General features: G+C 40.3%; 1 protein-coding gene and 1 long non-coding RNA gene across 6 annotated transcripts in view; one reads left to right on the plus strand and one right to left on the minus strand.

The window, feature by feature from the left end:
- Nucleotides 1-6,892, minus strand: part of ikbke (inhibitor of nuclear factor kappa B kinase subunit epsilon) — an 84,360-nt gene extending 77,468 nt beyond the window's left edge. For 2 of the 5 annotated variants that reach the window (XM_039749150.1, XM_039749149.1), the window contains exon 1: nt 6,758-6,888. The gene's annotated coding sequence lies outside the window, so the exon portion shown is untranslated. Of the gene's footprint in view, nt 1-6,757 lie in introns of all 5 variants that reach the window. The other 3 variants (XM_039749152.1, XM_039749151.1, XM_039749153.1) reach the window with 2 other exon arrangements.
- A 200-nt stretch (nt 6,893-7,092) lies between these two features.
- Nucleotides 7,093-22,035, plus strand: LOC120526153. The gene is made up of 3 exons (XR_005633082.1): nt 7,093-7,409; nt 17,025-17,177; nt 21,828-22,035. It is a non-coding gene; the product is annotated as an uncharacterized LOC120526153 (long non-coding RNA).
- Nucleotides 22,036-22,821: the final 786 nt, after the last annotated feature.

Raw genomic sequence — 22,821 nt, forward strand, 5'->3', positions numbered from 1 at the left:
CGCAAGCGGCTGGAACAAAAAGCCCAGTCGTCTTCTTCCAAAAGGCAGCAGCATTACCACCGCATCACCCGAAGCGTTTTCATTAGATGACAATTCAGATGGCTTACCATAGCTCACTGTTCAGAGTAACACAAATTAGTAATTGAAGTTTTTATTTACTTTAAAATTCAAAGAGATACACATTTCTGCTGCTCTGCTTTTAGTTTCACAAAGCTGGTTCAGTTTCTACAAGTTATCTTTGTCTATCAATTAACAATGCAGCACAAATAAATGAGATTTAATCAGATATATCAACCAACAGGGTACCATTTTGACATTTTGACTTTTTTTTATTTAAGAGAATAAATATGGATTGTAATCAACTCCAGAACATTAAATATGCTTGAGAGAATGATATTAAGAACAAGCAGAAGAATGTGTATTTACTGTGTCAATTTCCATCAACCACGAGTATCGGTATTTAACTAACCATATATAAGAAGTAAGCGTCCAGTCATTATAACCCTCCAGCCTAAGCTTCTAACACTCCTGTCAAAGGTAAAATAAATCACTAGGTATATACTGTAAAATCTATCGAGATGAAAAACAGCTCTGCTCCTCAATGAATTATGCAATAACAAATCAATGTGCCCTACAGAACGACATCGTTTCTGGAATGCATCCAGACATCGTCCTCTTGCCTGGATTAATGTCAGAGTTTTGAATACAATCTTATCTTTCAAAATGTATCAACAACACAAAAAGGTGAAAATGCAGCTAAAAGACTCCTAGCACTACAGGGTTGAGGAGGATGAATTAATCTGGCATTTTGTCAGCTAACCACATTTTTTAGATTATAACATCTCTATGCCATTGCAAATGTTACTAATTTGAGACAAGTGTAAATCAGAAAGGAACAATAAACAGAGCTTTAAACTGCACTGTTGTGGCACCCAGTCCTGCCTACTGCCCAGTGATTACTGGGATAAGCTCCTGCTGCCTTAGAACACTGCGCTGGGTAAGTGGGTAAGAAAATGAATGGCTGGATGGACAGAGCTTTATTTAGAATTAAACATAAAACCCAAGATCTGCACCATTCCAAAGATATAAGATATTGCATGTGTGCAATGTCTGAATTATTTTGTATTAAAAACAAAGGTGACCAAATGACCATCTCACTAAAAGCTGATTTTTGATTAGACTATATTAAAACAATTGCAAATTCTGACACTATGTAATTCTAAAATATTCTGCAAATAATAATATATATATATATATATATATATATATATATATATATATATATATATATATATATATATACACACACACACATATACATATATACACACACACACATATACATATATACACACATATACATACATATATATACACATATATATATATACATATATATATATATATATATATATATATATATATATATATATATATATATATATATATATACATATATATATATATATATACATATATATATATACATATATATATATATATATATATATATATATATATATATATATATATATATATATATATATATATATATATATATATATATATATATATATATATATATATATATATATATATATATATATATATATATATATATATATATATACATATATATATATATATATATATATATATATATATACATATATATATATATATATATATATATATATATATATATATATATATATATATATATATATATATATATATATATATATATATATATATATATATATATATATATATATATATATATATATATATATATATATATATATATATATATATATATATATATATATATATATAAACTGCTTAAAAAATTAAAGGAACACTTTGAAAACACATCAGATCTCAATGGGAAAAAGAAATCCTCCTGGATATCTATACTGATATAGACTGGGTAATGTGTTAGGAACGAAAGGATGCCACATCGTTTGATGGAAATGAAAATGATCAACCTACAGAGCCCTGAATTCAAAGACGCCCAAAAATCAGAGTGAAAAATTATGTGGCAGGCTAGTCCATTTTGCCAAAATTTAATTGCAGCAACTCAAAATTGTATGCAGCACTTTGTATGGCCCCTGTGTTCTTGTATACATGCCTGACAACATCGGTGCATGCTTCTAATGAGATGACAGATGGTGTTGTGGGGATCTCCTCCCAGATCTGGACCAGGGCATCACTGAGCTCCTGGACAGTCTGAGGTGCAACCTGGTGGCATTGGATGGACCAAAACATAATGTCCCAGAGGTGTTCTATTGGATTTAGGTCAGGAAAGTGTGGTGGCCAGTCAATGGTATCAATTCCTTCATCCTCCAGGAACTGCCTGCATACTCTCACCACATGAGGCCAGGAATTGTCGTGCACCAGGAGCCACTGTACCAGCATAGGGTCTGACAATGGGTCCAAGGATTTCATCCTGATACCTAATGGCAGCCAAGGTGCCTTTGTCAAGCCTGTAGCGGTCTGTGTGACCCTCCATGGATATGCCTCCCCAGACAATCATTAACCCACCACCAAACTGCTCATGCTGAATGATGTTACAGGCAGCATAATGTTCTCCATGGCTTCTCCAGACCCTTTCACTTCTGTCACGTGCTCAGGGTGAACCTGCTCTCATCTGTAAAAGCACAGGGCACCAGTGGTGCATCTGCCAATTCTGGTATTCTATGGCGAATGCCAATCTAGCTGCATGCTGCTGGGCAGTGAGCTCAGGGCCCATTAGAGGACATGGGGCCCTTGGGTCACCCTCATGAAGTCTTTCTGGTTGTTTGGTCAGAGACATTCACACCAGTGGCCTGCTGGAGGTCATTTTGTAGGGCTCTGGCAGTGCTCATCCTGTTCCTCCTTGCCCAAAGGAGCAGATACTGGTCCTGCTGATGGGTTATGGACCTTCTATGGCCCTCTCCAGCTCTCCTAGAGTAACTGCTTGTCTCCTAGAATCTCCTCCATGCCCTTGAGACTGTGCAGGGAGACACAGCAAACCTTCTGGCAATGACACGTATTGATGTGTCATCCTGGAGAAGTTGGACTACCTGTGCAACCTCTGTAGGGTCCAGGTATCGCCTCATGCTACCAGTAGTGACACTGACTGTAGCCAAATGCAAAACTAGTGAAGAAACAGTCAGAAAAGATGAGGAGGGAAAAATGTCAGTGGCCTCCACCTGTTAAACCATTCCTGTTTTGGGGGTCATCTCATTGTTGCCCTCTAGTGCATCTGTTGTTAATTTCATTAACACCACAGCAGCTTAAACTGATTAACAACCCCCTCTGCTACTTAACTGACCAGATTAATATCCCATAAGTTTCAGTGACTTTATGCTATACTCTGATTAAAAAGTGTTCCTTTAATTCTTTTGAGCAGTATATGTGTATGTGTGTGTATGTATATATACATATATATATACAGTGAAATACGTTTAACGCGAAAATGCTTAAGACGAAATATCAGTTAACACGAAATAATACAACGGTCCCGACAAACTACTATGTATTTTCATGCATTTTTTTCTCTTAACACAAAACGCAAATCGCTTACCATGAAAAGATTTCCCTTCTGGGAATGAACAAAATACAGAAAACACCAGCCGCGCAGGCGAGATTTAAGAGGGATGTGAAATGAAAGAGAGGTGGTTTCACATGTTTCGTAGAAAGGAGGCTAACTTGGTTTTGACATACCCTCGGAATAGCCAGTGACACGAGCCAATTTTGTTTATCTAAGCTACTTTCACCCTCCACCCCTACAAACCCATCCAAACTTACTTAATGGATTTAGATCAGGTTTTCTTCTAGACTTTGCTTGAACATTCCTGTTGATTTTGCGACTTCTCTTATTGTGCTAGGCTTCATAGTTTTCTTGCAGGAGCGATATATTCCCTCTAATCCGAGACTAGGCTGCGGGCTGAGGGGAGGGGGAAGCGCGACGTCAGGAGTGGGGAGCCCTCCTCACTCACATGCCAGCGTCCGTTTGAATCGCAGTACCTTACCTCCACTTAGCTAGCGATACCTGTTTGGTTATTGATTTTTAAAGTTTGTCCTATTTCACAACTACGTAGGTGAGCCATGGGGGACGGCTCGTATTGTATATGCAAAGTATAATTTATTAACCAATAAACATATCATGAAATAAAAAAGTCACTGAATTTATTTTAATATGCAGAATATGCCTGTTAAATGAAGAATGCTCAAGTTATGCTTTATTAAATCAAAGTTCAAGAAAATGGACAAAATTATGAGAATAAGAAATAGAGATTTAACTTGAGAAACTCCCAGCTTCATCAATCTGTCAATTTTCAAACCTACATTTGGGTGATGGGGACAAGAACCTATCCCTGCTGCGTCAGCAATAAGGCAGGAGCCAACCCTTACACACAAACCAATATTTACTCGCACAACCCTAATTTAGAGTTCCAGTTAAACTAACACACAAGTCTTTGGAATGAAGGTAGAAAATCAGAGTACCCCGCCAAAAAAAGATACATACAGACATGAGGGAGAAGACGCAAGCTGAATACGTCCTACACTATGTGGCTGTGACAAATATTCTGAGGCAGCGTTCATCAAACAAAACACCTCACTGATCAGGTCTTCATCAACACTCACTTATAACCCTTTCTCTGCAGAACTCTGCTTGGCTCAAAACTGAAGACCAATCTCTTCTGATATTTCAAGATTTGTTTTGGACTCTTTCATATGGCTCATACCACTCTATATTGTGATTTAGCTTCTTGATTTATGTATTTGCTCTATTTTTGGAGTTAAAACTGCATTCTTGTTTTCACATAGTTTTAGGTTTATTCTATTCAGGTATTTGCCTGTATGATAATGTACAGTAATAATGTTTACTCTAAATAGCACCTTATGATGGAGTATGCTATTAACATTACAATATACAATAAATACCATTACTTGACAAATGAAAAAAAGGTGTGCAGGGTGAACAAGTGTCTGAACTTATCCTGAATGCAGTTAACAGTCTGCAGGAACAAAGCAACCATACAGGATGCTAGAAAAATCACTGGGCACAATCATATCTGTTCATTTTTGAGTCACCAAAAATACAGCGTATCCTTAAACTATCGGGAATAAAGTTGGAAAAAAAAAACCAGGCAAAACCCAAAATGACACGTGAAATATGTAAACCCGTCACATAAGCAACTGTAGCCAAGTGTATACAATCACAAAAAATGACATTCCAAGTTCTGCAAGTCTATAGACGTCATCTTCAACTGAAACACTATGAACAATTTGAAGCAACCGCACTCCAGTGAAGAATTAAAAGATTAATTTTACACAGGTGTTACTTAGGTAATCACTAAAATAATAATACAAAAAAAAAAAATCACACAAATCATAGGTTTCATTTAATTAATGCACAAATGTTAATGAGACTGAAAGCAGTGATAACACTAACATAACCGAGGCACAGAGCAAGAGTTTCTCAACCCCTGGAGTCTCTTGGCTTTTAGTTTCAATCAGATTTCCAGCAGATGTCAATTCTAACCTTTAAGTGGACTGTTCATGGTACTATTTTTAAATTTCTATCATCTTTATTAACTATAATATATACTGCATCTTCTCTAATAGGTATATTTTTACACCTTATGTCACCTTCTTCTTTCGTGTGCCTACCTGTTTTTGTCTCTCTAGTTGCACATGTGATGAAACCTAAACAGCACGTGTGTATATATATATATACATGTATATATACACACTCAAAATACTTATTAAGGTTATGGAGGTATAAAGCACAACTCCTGCTCTCCTGACTACAGCAACTCTGTACTGGAGGAGTACCAGCATGTGTAACCACCTGAGGCAGATGACTCAAAATGCAGCAGCATGTCCAGTGTCAACCAGCCAAGGCCGACACATGTCATTCTTTTTTTCTAACCACTACATTGGCTCCGAGTAGCAGCATATACTGTACTAAGAGGTAGTCCTTAAAGCTTGTCTACAGAGTATTTATTCAATGGGTCAGCACCTATGCATATGGCGGCACATGAGAGGCCCTAGTCCTCATCTCGCCTACTCAGGTCGGCTGATGAACGCCAGCTTTGCGTAATTTGCTTACGAAAACACAATTGTAAATGACACTAAAACCGTTCATTATGATGTGCACTTTAACAAAACAAAAAAAGCTTTCTTAATTTCAAATATCAATTTGATATTAATAAAAATAAGGAATATGTAGAAGTACAGAATTAGAGCTGAAAAAATACAACTTATTAAATAAACAAACAATATGAGAATTTAATAACTGGAATCGGTCCTTAATTTTGCAATTGGGTGGGTGGAAAACGAGGATCCTGGGATCGACGGCGTTGACACAATACACGCATCATTTATTAGCACCACCTTGCTTCCAAAAAAAATCCTACTCTAACTTTGAGAGGTGCGATTTGTACAGGATTGTAACAATAAGCCATCAATCGAGCAATAACCCGACTGCTTGCCACTGGAAGAGAGTACATATTTCGTCGCCCAGTTCTTCTTCAGTTTTGAATTATACGGATTACCAGACCACAGATAAATTCGCATGAAAAATGAGATTTGCGCAAACAGGTTTTTAAGACATCGCCTTCGTAAGTTTTCGTGTATTGTTAATGTACTTCAAATGTTTACTTCCGATCTATCTAATGCAGCAAGTCGTTTTATTCTGCCAACCCCACCTTTCCCGAAATTTAGGATTTAAAGTCAGGGGTTGAGAGGTTTGTCTCTCTCTTACCGCTATACAGGAGCTTTCCGGACTCCGATCATCTCCTGCTTCGTTTTCTTTTCAGAGGCCCTGAGCGAACCTCTATTGGAGACGGGGATCTTGTTAACAGAAGACAGGAACTGAGAAAATAACTTTCAGTCGTGCGACTACACTTCCTCGTTGTGGGACGTGAAGCGCAACTTAAAGGGCCAGCACCTCCCGTTCGGTTTCGCTGGTTTGGTTCTCGTCGCAAACAAGCCCCGCCTCTGTTCGTCGTTTATCTTTTTGGGGGCGGGGATAGTATCGGGGAGGGCGCCAAGCTCTAAAGGGAGTGTCGGTACCGCGCTTCTCACCATCGAGCAACGCCGTTGAGCCAAACTCCCAGTAAGCAGACTTCCATCTCTGTGAAGGGGTAGGAAAAAGACAGCTCCTCTAACACACCCCTTTTAAATGTCATATATAAAATTGCTGGCAGCACACTGCCAAAAGTTGACAGTGATCCCTCATCAACAATGGTATCTAGACGTGGATACTTTGGTGGTTTCGTTACCGACGAAAAAGGATTCAAGGACACGGAAGAGCACGGACGCCGTGTAATTAAATTTTATTTTATATTTCGACAGTCACCTTGTTAACAACAGAATACACGTGCACGACAAACCAGATGTCAGATAAATCACAGGTAAACGCTGGGATAACTTTACAAGTTAAGACGTTTTTTTCAGTGCAGCTCTGTTGTTATTTCAATAAACCTCTTAAATCTCGTAATCATAATAATGTATTAAGACAGAGCTTTTTCTGTTTTTCTTTTCTTGGGTAATTTTTAAGTTTTACAAAGTCCTATGGTTTTTAAAAGGTGGTGTTGCAGTGTTAAGAGCTGCAGCCTCACAAACCCAGCATCCAGTTTGAGTGCTTGCGGCCTGTATGGAGGTGGCATGTCCTGCCTGTGACAGCATGGGGTTTTTTCTCCATATACCCAAAGTGCACGTCAGGTTTTATTGCGGATTCTAAAATCTACCACGTATAGGTGTGTACTTGAGTGAGTCTTGGGAAAAGTCTGGGATCCCTTGCACATTTGATTCCCATCTTGTGCCCAAAGCATCTCAGATAGGCAACCCCACCACCCTAAATCGGATTCAGCACCTATGACAATTTGTTATGTTGATGTTAGTTTGAATGTGCAGGGTGCTGATACTGATGTCTGTTGACACTATACAGTATGTACAGTTGTAGTATACACACTCACTAATAACATGTGCACCTGCATATTTATGGAATTATCTAATCAGCCAGTCTTGTGGTAGCTGTGCAATCAATGCAAACAATCAAACAGCTACAGGTCAGGAGCTTCAGTTAATGTTTATAATAAGCATCTGAATTGTGATCTCAGTGCTTTCAGCTGTGGCATGATTATTAATGCAAAGCGGGCTGGGTTCAGGATTTCTGTCTTGATCTGTTGGAGGTTTAATGCACAACAGTCTCCAGTTTACTGCGTATGGTGCAAAAAAACATTCAGTGAGTGGCAGTTCTGCCAACGGAAATGTCCTGTTAATTGGAGAGGTCAGAGGAGAATAGCCAGACTGGTCTGAACTGACAGAAAGGCTTCGGTAACTCAGATAACCACTCTGTGCAGCTGTGGTGAGCAGAAAAGCATCTCAGAATGCACAACACATTAAAACTTGAGGCGAATGGGCCAGAACTGCAGAAGACCATGTCGGGTTTGATTCCTGCCAGCTGAGGCAGCAGGGGATATTTAGCTGACTTGTCTGTGAGGTTCTGCACACCTTCTTCACAGTGGCTCCAAAATCCATACTGACCCCAACTCTCTCTTCTGTTTCTTTTTCCGGTTTCTTTGTGGTGGCGGCCTGCGCCACCACCACCTACTCAAAGCATCATGATGCACCAACATTGATGGACTGAAAGCCAGAAGTCTACGTGACCATCATCATCAGGTCCTTCCATGAAAACCCTAAATACAAAGAGGACTGTTTGACTTATGTTAGGTAGATTGCCCAGAGGGGACTTGGCGGTCTCTTGGTCTGGAACCCCTACAGATTTTATTTTTTTCTCCAGCCTTTGGAGTTTTTTTTTTGTTTTTTCTGTCCACCCTGGCCATCGGACCTTACTCTTATTCTATGTTAATTAATGTTGACTTATGTTTATTTTTTATTGTGTCTTCTATTTCTCTATTCATTTTGTAAAGCACTTTGAGCTACATTTTTTTGTATGAATATGTGCTATATAAATAAATGTTGATTGATTGATTGATTCTTGGAGCTCGCTATACACTTCTAGAAAAGCAGTAACACATGAACCTGAACGCGGTTTTCTCTTTTCGTTTCACTTTAACGTTAACACTATCTTCTGTTTACCTCATTGCTTCTTTGATTGAAATTTTAAACAAAAATGGAGTTTGTGGCACACCAAGCAATTGAATACAAAATGAAAATCTACATTAAGATAACAAAGGTAACAGTGATAAGCAAAACGTGGCTGGGATCACTGCTTTCATAATGTTACATAACCAACAACCAAAAAAAAGAGTTCTGCTGTTATGAATCAACATGTGTTTTATTGTGAGTTTTGAACTATTATTTTTCATATTTTTATATAATAATTTCTTTAATTATGTACTGTTCATTTAAATGTCTTGATATTCCTTGTGCATTGTGGGTGGGTGTAGCCCCTGGAGGAGAGCCCACCATGAATTCAGAACTCCTGAGCCTTCCCTCTAGTTATTTAATCAGAGAAGAAAAGGCTCAGACGCAGAAGAATCTATATATATATAATTCACTAAGGCAAGAAAACCATGGAAAGCATGCCGGAAGGGGCGTGGATTCACTAAGCCGCCGACAAGTAAGACACCCATGGCGCACGCAGGGCAGAGCCACGCCCACCAACTCCAAGACCATTGGATTCGACGACAACTCGCAGAGCCGACGCGACGACACAGAAAAAATGGCGTCATTTATATTCGTCTGTCGTAGAGGCCACATGCAGTGCAGGTCAGGTTATGTCATGTGCATGTCATGTACCTCCGATCCACGTTGACTGTTCATAGAGGCATGTTTCTCGCGGAGGTGAATCGCCATATGCAGCGTGTAAAACGGTTTACGAGGGGTATCCCATGGGATCCTTAAAACAATCCTTTACAACTGAGGTTAAAACACAATGAAGTGAGCAGTCTTTAAAAACCGACTTTTCGGTTACGACGCATGACCGCGTGCACCATAGCAAACTGTTTTACGCGCTACATACAGCAATTCGATCCGTGACAAACGTCTTCTTAGATGCTCCTGCAGGAACACAGAAAGTCCACTTGAGTCACAGGTGTATCTGGACTGTGCAAAGACGACAACGACTCGAGTGCCGAGTTAGATGTGGGCACATGAGCAGGCAGTGCATACTGGACGAGAAATTCAGTCACAGACGATTGTGTGTTGGTTTGTTCCGTGCATTGTTACAAAGTTGCTTTTCTTGCTGATTTATTACATTACTGATTTTTCAAATGTTCATTTTCTCCCTGTGCTTAAAAATCATTAAAAAAAACAGCCTGATTATGCGGCGTATGGTACGCTGCGGGTTGGCTAGTATTAAGTACATTGCTATTTTTTCTTAGATTTATTTTGCTCCTGTCTGTATTTTTCTCTTCTGGATGGTGATTTGGACTTGTGTGCTTATGATTGTCCTCTAGGCAGCTCATTTTGCAAATTGTTGCTTTTTTCTATTTATTTAATACATCCTTGACATTTATTACAAGATTCTTTTGTTGGCCCCATTCTTATAAGCCAAAAGGCCTTCCTCTTGTGGGACTTTTCTAGTTATTTAATCCAGCTCCCCAATTTTGAGGTCTGCTAGCGCAGAAGCTTGTGGATTGCAGTTTTAAGGCTACCCTGATTTTGAAGACGTGGTCCTGTCTTTTAGGAGGCATCACACCCATTTTGTTATCTCTGATCATCATAACATCAAATTACAAAAGGTACAGCATATAGCTTTACAGAAAGAACGGAGGACAAGAGGCATTGATGGTGCTTTATAGATCAGGGATGGGGATCCTGCTACATCAGATGAGTGGTGGCACATGGATAAAGAGAGCTGCATATTGTATTTAACAAGTGGCGAGGAGGGCTGTGGAAAAACAACACATTTAATAACATAATAAGAATGATACAGAAAAACTCTATTCGACGTATTCATGTAAAGCTGCCAATACGTTGCACCTTTCATTAAGCCAAAACAGAAGATTAGAAGACTAAAGGAACACCAAGAATGATCATGACGGACAGGCAGATGACAATGCGGAAAAGTCACTGGTGAGAAGTTTGCTCAGGATGGCGCTTCCACTCTCTCTTTAGTTGGCTTTCCTGAGCAGGCCAAGGTGAGACTTGAACCCAGGATGTTAGTATGAAAAGCCACCCATTCTGCTGCTCAGAAGATCTCCATTAGCTAGCTGCAGATGTGGCTCCTTAAGTTGGTGAGGGACCTCTTTCTGCCTCTTAACACACTGCCTGTGACACAAACCCGAATGAGCCCATAAATTAAACAGTTACTCGGAGCAGCATATGTTGATGTTGAGATAAACACAGGGGTCAGATGGAACCAAGTTAAACATGAGCTAAATTATTTGGGAAAGCATATTTGAATTAAAGGTTAAGAAAACAAATAAGAGATGATTAGATGATGAGAGTCGGAGAAAGGATGAGACAGACTCAGTGACTGCAGGGCAGAAGCCTTTTGTTTATCATTGGATGGCCTGAAACTCATATTTTTGTGAAGTCCCTGAATCACTCGATAATCAAATGATTCTGTTTGTCGGAGACTGAGCTGGCTTTGAAAGCAAAAAGATATGAAGAAATGGCTTGGGTGATAGAGGCTGCATCCCACTTCATTTCTCTGATTTTTAGAACAAACCTGTTCACATGGGCCAAAGATGCTGCAGATTTTTTACAGTCAATCAATCAACATTTATTTATATAGCACATTTTCATACAAAAAATGTAGCTCAAAGTGCTTTACAAAATGAATAGAAAAATAGAAGACACAATAAAAAATAAACATAAGTCAACATTAATTAACATAGAATAAGTAAGATCCGATGGCCAGGGTGGACAGAAAAAACAAAAAAAACTCCAAAGGCTGGAGAAAAAAAAATAAAATCTGTAGGGGTTCCAGACCAAGAGACCGCCAAGTCCCCTCTGGGCAATCTACCTAACATAAATGAAACAGTCCTCTTTGTGTTTAGGGTTTTCATGGAAGGACCTGATGATGATGGTCACGTAGACTTCTGGCTTTCAGTCCATCAATGTTGGTGCATCATGATGCTTTGAGTAGGTGGTGGTGGCGCAGAAAAAGAAACAGAAGAGAGAGTTGGGGTCAGTACGGATTTTAGAGCCACTATGAATAGTTATTATGATGAATTGAACATACAGAGTATCAGGATTAAGTTAAAGTGAAGTTATGAGAAGGCCATGTTAAAGTAATGTGTTTTCAGCAGTGTTTTAAAGTGCTCTACTGTATCAGCCTGGCAAATTCCTATTGGCAGGCTATTCCAGATTTTAGGTGCATAGCAGCAGAAGGCCGCCTCACCACTTCTTTTAAGTTTAGCTTTTGGAATTCTAAGGAGACACTCATTTGAAGATCTAAGGTTACGATTTGGAATATAACGTGTCAGACATTCCGATATATAAGATGGAGCGAGATTATTTAAGGCTTTATAAACCATAAGCAATATTTTAAATTCAATCCTGAATGACACAGGCAACCAGTGTAGTGACATCAAAACTGGAGAAATGTGCTTGGATGTTCTTTTCCTAGTTAGGATTCTAGCAGCTGCATTCTGACATCTGGCTGTGATGGACTGTCTTGTCTAATACTACTCTTTGTTTATCTAGTAGCGCTACTACCAAAAAAGAAGTGGATTCTGGCAACACCAAAATATCTGTGCAGATTTGTACTGTCTCTGTTTAATGAATTTGACCAGATTACTTATTTTCTAAAGCAGGGGTTGCCAACTCCGGTCCTGGAGGGCCGCAGTGGCTGCAGGTTTTCAATCTAACCCTTTTCTTAATTAGTGTCCCGTTTTTGCTGTTAATTAACTTCTTTTGAACTAATTGTAATTGATTTGCTCTTTAAGACTCAGACACCTTAATTGTTTCTTATTGTTTCAAACATTAATGAGATACAAAATGAGCCAAAACAACTGGTGTCCATCATACATTATCTGAAAATAAAGAAAGATGAAGAACTCAGGAATGTTGGTCCGCTGAGGACCACAAACCATTTGAATAGTGCCGTTAGAACAGAGAAAATCAACAATATCAGAAATGTCTGCTAATGTGCCACGAGAGCAGCAACACGCCATGAAATTAAAAGAACAGGTAGAATTAACGACAAGAGTTGGCGCCTCATTAAAGCAGCTGTTGGTCTTCTGTTGGCTCCCTCACTTCTCCTTTCATTTCTGTTTGGGTGCCATTCAAGGAAAGAAAGTGAAGATAATTCAGAGGAACAATGAAGTAATCTTAAAAAAGCAATTCATCCATCCATCCATCATCCAACCTGCTATATCCTAACTACAGGGTCACGGGGGTCTGCTGGAGCCAATCCCAGCCAACACAGGGCGCAAGGCAGGAAACAAAGCCTGGGCAGGGCGCCAGCCGAATTCACAAGAAGTTAATTAGCAGCACAAATAGGGCACTCATTTAAAAAAAAAAGGGTTAGAATGAAAACCTGCAGCCACGGTGGTCCTCCAGGACCGGACTTGGCGACCCCAGTTCTAAAGGGCTGGCTGGTCACTTGTGATGACCAGACACCAGGCTGAGGGTCGACATCAATTGGCTGGAGTGGTGGCTCTGAGGCTACGAGTCTGCACTGACAATCGGAAGGTTGCTGGTTCGAATCCCGTAAATGCCAAAAGGGACTCTGCTCTGTTGGGCCCTTAACCTGCAATTGCTGAGCGCTTTGAGTAGTGAGAAAAGTGCTATATAAATGCAAAGAATTATTATTATTAGAGATCAATTATTTATGCTGATGTTCATTCATCAGAATTTCACTGCCTTGCACGTAAAGAGTAACCTGAGCGAAATTAAACAGCTATAGATAGTGCAGGGACCGAAAATCACACTAAATAAGCAGTTCACTTAGTCAAAGAGTTAATCTTGAGGTTTAACTTTTCTTATGATTGCAAGATTAGTTAGGACTGAATGATACAGCCATCACTGGTTTCCAAGGAGTTCCTCCATTTGTGCTGTAGACATTTTGTCAATATAGTTGAATAATCCTCATAAGGCGTTGTTAAAGAAAGAAATCTTGATGAAGATGCTAACCATCATTTCAAGGTTGGTTAGGAGTTACTGGGCAGTGTCAAAATAATATTACAAATGATATAAACTAAAGTTTTATAACAATAACCAATACTGCCCTCAATATATTTTCATTCAGTTCTCCGACTATTGACACGAACACCCCACTAGCTTGCACTGATGATGTCAGGCATGCAGACATCCACCCACCCGTTTGCAGGCCGCTTGTCCACATAATGGGCTGTGTAGTCTTAACTGGTAGCATTTTGTGAACCATCTCTATATATAATCTTCATTTGGGTCTTGATCTTTATTTGTCCGTGAATGAATTAGAAGAAGCACTAGATGGCAGTAGAGAGACAGCTAAAACATGGGCATTGCATTAAGAATCTCCTCCAGGCTTATACTACTGAAGACTGAAGTACGCCAGTCACACCTCAAAACACAGACATTCAAACTAAACAAATTGTTGTGCTTTAAATTAACTAAAGAGATCTTCATTTAGATCTTGATCTTTGTTTGTCCGCAAATTCCACGCATGCGTAGACCACCTTCTAGTTTAGTACGTTGTTGTTACTCCCGGATGTCAACAATGTGCCGGAATAACGAAAGGGGTGGTGGACAGTGTTACGCTGATTAGCTCCTGAGGCCTGGTTAGAGAATGAGATTGCCGAAGATAAAAGGTACGTGCCTATGTAACATTTGAATGAAAGAAAGACACTGGGTAAAATGAATGCCAACGTAACAGCACGTTCTGGAAATTATTATTGTAACATTGTAGCCGGCGAGTGCTGCGCGTCTCACAGTTGTACTGTGGCTTGCTCACATGTCAGTGAAGTGATCTCTATTTATGCTTTAAAGAGCCTGGATATCTATGTGTCCCCCTTTTATAACCATTGCTCCGTGTATATTGCCTGACTCTTTGGATTGCCACAAAGCTACCTGCGAGATTGGAGAAAGGTTGAGAAGACATCGTGAGAGGAAACGACAGCATCCTGTAAATCAGACGGACTGTGAATGGACAGAAACAGAAATGCTCCTACACCACCACATAATTACTATTCGGCCAGTGATTCCGAGTAGGCCGTTCCTATCGAATCAATGTCCAAGGGTTTTCTTTTGTAATTTTGTTTCCCTTATAAAAAATCATAATGCTGTGCGATGAAGGGCCCAGTTCACGACTGGCAGCCGCGTTTAAACAGGGAGCCCTTCACAGACAACTTTAACACGCGCAACGTAGTTGGGCGCACATGGCTAGTATAATAATTCTTTGCATTTATATAGCGCTTTTCTCACTACTCAAAGCGCTCAGCAATTGCAGGTTAAGGGCCCAACAGAGCAGAGTCCCTTTTGGCGTTTACGGGATTCGAATTGTTAACCTTCCGATTTCCAGTGTGGATCCCTAGCCTCAGAGCCACCACTCTGCCTGATATAAGGGTGAACTCACCTCCATGACAGCACTGAGCAGATTACCAGTTAGAGACCGAGCATTTGTCCTATACACAGTTTAAGAGATTAACTCTGAGGATAGCATCACCCACTAAATGGGTCTCTCAGCGTGTTTAAAAAACAAAACAACAGAATTATTTAGGACACAGTTACAGAATCATTGGCTGTGTGGATATTGGAACATTTTGGCATCATACAGGTTTTGCAGAAAATCCCAAAGCAGCGATTTGCTCGGTGCCAAACAGGGAATCCTAATGTTGCTGCTCCTGGGGGAAACGCATCAGTTTTGAGCAGCACTGTGGAATGGTGGATATTACCGCTGTCTCACACCCCTACAAAATGGCTTTTTGATTCTTACTTCCCTGTCAGTGTGAAGTTTGAAGGTTCCCCCCTTGTCTTTTTCTCCATTTACTAATGGGTTGTCCTTATTGTGCCCAGAGGGGACTGGGCGGTCTCATGGTCTGGAATCCCTACAGATTTTATTTTTTTCTCCAGCCGTCTGGAGTTTTTTTTTTTGTTTTTTCTGTCCACCCTGGCCATTGGACCTTACACTTATTCTATGGTAATTAATGTTGATTTATTTTATTTTCTTACTGTGTCTTTTATTTTTCTATTCTTCATTATGTAAAGCACTTTGAGCTACTTTTTGTATGAAAATGTGCTATATAAATAAATGTTGTTGTTATCCCAAAGAGATGTGTGTTAGATTTACTGGAAAATGCAGACTGGTCAAGTTAAGGTGTGGATGTGAGCATTCTCATTGATGTACTCGTGTCTCATTCATAGATGGTTCATGTCTTGCACCAGGCCACCTAGTCATTACAGAAACAGGCTCAGAAAAAGTGGATGGCTGTGTCAGTCTTACTTTTATATCGCACAAGTCACAGATTGCACCATTGCTAGACACTTTACAGAGAAAAAGAAGATTCCAGTGTGGTATATTTCATCATTCCGGCGCTAAAGGAGTTACAGAGAACATCAACTCAGATTACGTTACAACATTTCTTTTGAAATATGAGCTGATGTTTCCCTCAAATGAAGGGTAGCTTTTGACGAGACTTCCCTCTGAGTCTGCTTCCCTCAGTACGCAGCATATTACAATACAATTCCTTCTTTATTATCATTACTCCATCATTCTAATTCACAGTATTGGCCAGACACAGAGAACATGATACCATGGTGTTCAGGACTAAATAATGACAAGAGGTGCCTTGAAACTGGCCAAGTCTGTCCTCAAAGAAAAGCTAAAAACCGTTTTGGAGAGCATAGTTCTTTGTGAGTAATGGCCTGCTGCGTGCAACAAAATACTGAAGTCCTTCCTGACGCATTCACTTTAGCATACCATACAAAGCTCAAAACGGTTTTGAAAGAAGAAGTGCTTTTAAATAGAAATCTGGTGGTCTTTTCATGGAAGTTGCTTCTTTGCAGAGCAAAAAAATTGGAATATTGTAGATTTTCTCTGAAGTGATAATGACCAAAAGCTCTAGAAAAATAATGGAAAAAAAGTCTTTACTGTAACGTAACACTGGCTCTTACTTGTGTCTTTGCAGATCAATTGTACTCAACCCCTGAGAAGTCTGAAGCCATGACTGCTTCTGTTTCTTAACGAAGAGGAGCAATAAAAAGACACTTGCGATCAAACAGCTCAGGATGAGCCACAGATGGACCAGAATCAGAAGCATGAAAGAGTCAGCTAAGTCAATGTATGTTAAAAATGTGCAAAATTAACAAATGATTTCTGTAATCGTGTAGATTTGTTAGAACACCTTTGTTAGAAATATTACGAAGACTGAAATGGCAGTTGAATCTAATGTTTTTAATATAAATATTGCCTAAATTGCTAAGACTTCTAGGACCCAAAGTCTGCGACAGAGTGGATGCTGACCTGAATAGTCTTTACATCATTTCTTGGGGGTGCAGGTAAACTACAAAATGTGCTATGGCTTGAAAGCCCGCCATGTGCGTTCTGGGCACTTCCTGTGGCCTCTGTTCACCACACTTCTGGCAGTGGTTGGCCCAGTTGCTGCACAGCTTCAGCGACCCGAGTTCAGTTCCTGGCCTGGTCACTGTCCATGCGGAGTTTGCACATTTTTATTGTGCATGTGTAAATATGTTACTTGTGTCAAGCAGGGAGGGCTTGTTCCATGGATGGACAGGGGCCAGTGCTGTTGCAGTGTGCAGAAGCTTGGAAGGTTATGGAGAACAGGTCACCAGCTGTGGTTCTGCAGTGTGTCTGGGGTCCAGCAGTTATAGAACCTCAAATGTCAGGCTGTGGTAGCACCTCTAGTAACTAAAATAATCTTGTTTTGTTACAATAAACTACTCAGTATCTGACTAACAGCTTCACCAAAGAAGCTTCTTCATGTGAAGGAACCCAAGAAATGCTTTCTCAAAGATTTATATGGCAGAAGAATGAAACTAAAATGCAATCAAGGCACAATGAATTGAAAAGCAAGAAATGTAATGGTGATAATAAGTGGAAAGAAATACACTGTACTGTATATAAAGGAGTAATATAAATAGGAGCTTATTAAATACTAGGGGGTTCACCCCCTGCCCCAACCTGCGCTATGTGCCAGCCACCCTGCGTCTCTGCCGCTCGTGTTGTGAAGAGTGGGGCTGAACGCACCCCAAGGAGACACGGTCGCTCCTCCGAAACCCCCTCTTAATGGTGATACAATGGGAAACAAATACAGTTTTTTTTTACCTCCTCTTTGCTCGATCTGGCTTGCTGCTGGATTGCAGCCGCCGCCACGTGATCTGCATTTCACGCAGCGCTTCAAAGGTTTAAAAGCCTGTACAGCAGCTGTCCTACTCTTTGTCTTTTATTTCCGGCCCCAGGGCATGGTTAAATCTCTTGGCACAAAGTCTCATCTCGTATTTTTTAGTTTATAATTTAAAAACGGAATAAGAATCTGCAAATCTAACAACATCACATTAAAGTTCGATAAATTCTGAAAAGAGTGATACCAAACATTGTAACAAGGAAGAGTCCAAGACATCATAAAGGTTTGGGGCAGCCACCCGTATATTGTTTTTCCCGGCTGCAAAAGTCGAAATAAGTAGAATGATGTGCATAGCACAGAGTCCAAAACAGAACTGATCACAAGGGACAAACATGGAGGCATTAAAGGCCTGTACAGGAAGTGACATCATCAAAAGGGCCGGAATCAGAAGTGATGTCGTCTGGGTCGGACGTGATGTCAGCATAGGGCCCGGCGCCGCAATCTTGTAGGATTTTACAGGAAAGGTCTGTAGGGAACTGAGAAAGACGGTGAGCACACTCTGCCGCCTACTGGTCGGAGTTTTTATTACAATTACTCAGACCCTTTAGCTGCCTCCTACTCACACATGTGTGACAACATTATATATATATATATATATATATGTAGGTTTTAAAATAAGCCAGATTTAAAGCGTGATAAAAAAGGGACATGAAAACGTCACATAAAATCGTTGCATATATATATATGATATAGATATAGATAGATAGAGAGAGAGAGAGAGTAGCTATATACCACTACACTGTACACTGAATATTAGTATTCCTCACTGCTGCCAACAGTCCTGGTATTCCGATTTTCCAAACATGCGCAGGTTACATTGGAGCTTCTGATCTGGCCAAGTAAAAGTGTGGTTGGGTGTTCAGTATGCCTTGTGATGGACCAGCATCTCACATAAGGCTGGGGTTTACCTTGCATCTAATGTAGTCAGTATTGTCTCTACAACCTTAAAATGGAGAAAGCATGTTCAGTAAAATGGACAGATGGATAATGCAGGCCCATAATGCCTATTTAGGCTAAGTTAGAACAATTGCAAAATGATTACTTTAAAATAGCAAGAAAAAAAAACTGCAGATAAGTTTATCAGCTTTTTAAATCACATTTATTGGAGATCAAAAAATAAGATAGACTTTAATTCATAATAAGAAAAAGGGTGACAAGTCGAAAGGTTTCCAGCTCTAACAGACTCTTCAATATGTCAGCACTTCTTGCAACACGCAGATGCCGGTTATTGTGAGAAGTCTTTACTGCCAATACTGCTACTCTGCTGCAGACTATTTAAAAGACTTATTACATTATAAAGTACAGCTACTGTCATTTTAATACACATTTTTTCTCTTGAAGAAACTAAAAATATGCAGTGATCCCTCGCTATATCACGCTTTGACTTTCACGGCCTCACTCTATCGCGATTCTTTCTCATACATGCTTACGTCACTACGCATGCGCTTTCTGAGAACTTTTATCTAAGCCCCATGATGGCTCCTAAACGTGCTGCTTTTTCTAAGCCTTCTGCCAATAAAACTAAGCGCCGGAGGAAGATGCTAACTATTCTTGAGAAGGTGAAACTCGTGGATATGATCAAAGATGGCAATACCCTACAAAAGCCACCTCACGTATATGAAAAGACAGCGCCAGCAACTGCCTATCAAGATGTTCTTCAGCCGCGCACCCAGACACCCACTGCCTACTCCTAGTACTTCTTCAACGACGCACCTGCTGAAGATACTGCACCACCTCTGAAGACTCTCCTACTGATGTCATGCCTTCATAGGTTAGTGGTTGTGTGTAATTAAATGTACAGTACAATAATCTACTATATAAAAGCGTTCAGGATTGTCCTTTCATCCCGTGAGTGCAAAGCGTAGCGGTATTCCGCTTATTACAGACTTACAACTTGCGGCTTGAGGTACGAAGCGACGCGATGTAAGCAGAGTTCTGGTGCTCTCATCGTTCCCTTGCTTTTGTGCGCGATGCGCTGGAAAAATAGACAAAATTATGTCTCTGGAAATAATGAATGTTGATGGAGTACAAATACCTCACCGCGTAGTAAATATCAGGGGAGATGGTGCTTGCTTATTCTCATCTATAGCTTATTTAGTGCATGAAACTCCGTCTTTAGCGGTACAGATTCGGGCTGACATTGTACGACTTAGGACAGGCACTTGAGGGGATAAAAAAAAAACTTTCGTGAGATGTTATGAATGGGCACTTTAATGTTCTCATTCCCTACACTTACATGCCTGATGTACACATGGAGCGCACAAAATTGAGGATAAAAGTCGGTCGCCTTAAAAGGCGAGTGTGTCTAGTAATATGATATTTGTAACGTCTAATATGTCTTATTTTCTCTTATTTTGTCTAATATATTGGGTAATACGAGTGTAATGGTGACTAAAGGGTGTTATTTCATGTCTAGAGGGCTCTAATAATGCTAAAAAACATATTTAGAAGGTTGTAAACAGGTTTTCTATACTCTAACTGCAAAAATATTCAATTTATAAATAAAGAATCCTACTTCGCGAAAATTCATTTATCACGGTAGAGTCTGGAACGGATTAACCGCGATAAACGAGGGTTCTAACTTAATGAACATAATTCACAATTTCAGAGTCACATTTTCTTTCATTTACAGATTTGAATTCATCTGCATGTTGTGAAAGCCTTCAGTGCCTACCGCCACCCTAACCTCCACACAGACAGGCACAGAGACACACACAAGTGCAAACAACACGCGGTGTATTTCTTTTGTTGCCTTCCCAGGACAGAGTGCACAAATCACCACAATAATACAGCTCAGTCCTTCTCTTTCCTCCTTTCTTTCTCACTCTCTCTCTCTCTCTCTTCTGCCACCTCAATTCCTCTCCATGCACGCTTTGCCCACCTTTCACCCGACTCCTTTATAGTGCTCCAGGTGCTGTGTGGTCCTCTTCTGGCAGCACTCCCAGGTGTGGTGGAAGTGCTGCAGTCCAGGGCTCCAGAACTGTCCCAGCGCCCCCTGGCCTAGCAGGGTTGAGTCCATGGCCCTGATGCAATCCAGGGGGTTGCCCTCTCGTGTTGCCATGAACATGTCCTCTCCCCTGGTCCTTCCATCACATAGGCGTTTCAGCCTGGTTAAGGGGCCCAGCCGTCTGCCACAATGTAAATGATTTTAAGTACCCGTTTCTTTCTTTTGTGGGAAACAAAACCAATCTAGTAACTATATACCTCTTTTACACTGATATGGGTTGAAAATAATCAAGGAGCGCAACATCATCATGTCCTCATTCAAAGAATTTCTAGTAGCACATCTTCCAAATAATGTTTCTGGGCTCCTGAACAGTGCAAAAATGTAATAAATATGGAAATCCATGGGGTGGAGCTTAGTGGGAGAATCAAGAGAAATTTGGGATATGGAAAAGGAATAAAACAGTGGTAGAGGTAATCTTAAAATATATTACACATAACTGTTGTCACACACACGCACATGCGCGTGAGTAGGGGGCCGCGGACGGACCTTCATACGATCAGAAAAACATACGCCAGGAGGGAGTGGCGGGGTACTAACCTTTCTCTCTTTGTTTCTTACAGAAGAAAAGACGCACCGCCCCACGAGCCTACCTCCTACAGTTTTCCGTAGTACCCTCCTTGCGCCCTTCCTCTGTCCACTACCCATGATGTCATTGATCCCATCATCCATCACGGCTCCTACCCAGCATTCTTCCAGTTCCGGCCCCTCCTCCATAAATACTCCTCCGACGCCATCTTTGAACTGTCATACGATACTGAATGTGTTTCATGTATTTGACCTCGAATATTCAGAATTATTGTGGGTTATTTTTCAGTATAAGGGGCTGGTAACCCCAAATCTTTATGCCTGTTTGTGCTTTCTTTACACTGTATATAAAAGGGCAGCACGGTGGCGCAGTGGTAGCGCTGCTGCCTTGCAGTTAGGAGACCCGGGTTCGCTTCCCAGGTTCTCCCCGTGTCTGCGTTGGTTTCCTCCCACAGTCCAAAGACATGCAGGTTAGGTGGTTTGACAATTCTTAATTGTCCCTAGTGTGTGCTTGGTGTGTGGGTGCGTGCCCTGCGGTGGGCTCACGTCCTGCCCAGGCTTGTTCCTGCCTTGATCCCTGTGCTGGCTGGGATTGGCTCCAACAGACCCCAGTGCCCTGTGTTAGGATACAGCGTGTTGGACAATGACAGACTGTATATAAACATAGGCGATATCTACAGTATCTGTCTATCTAAATACGGCAAAGTGGACTAAGTGACTCATTCACTCATCAATAAAAACACAGTATTTTCCATTTAGCTGAAATTGGGCAGTTCATCTAAGGCAGCAGGAATCCACTAAGAAAGAACATTTTGATTCATCAGTATTTAAGATAGAATAGAAAAACTAAATGCCCAAAAATCTCCAAAGTGCTTTGACCGAGTTGTTAATATTTGGTGACATTGTAGAGGGAGAAGTGCTGCTCAGATTAAATAAGATGAAATCAAACAAATCACCAGGCCCAGATAATATTTATCCTTGTGTTCTTAAGGAGGCTAGTGAGTACATAAATAAACCCTTGACACGTAT

Source organism: Polypterus senegalus, chromosome 3, assembly GCF_016835505.1.
Source record: "Polypterus senegalus isolate Bchr_013 chromosome 3, ASM1683550v1, whole genome shotgun sequence".
NCBI lineage: Eukaryota > Metazoa > Chordata > Cladistia > Polypteriformes > Polypteridae > Polypterus > Polypterus senegalus.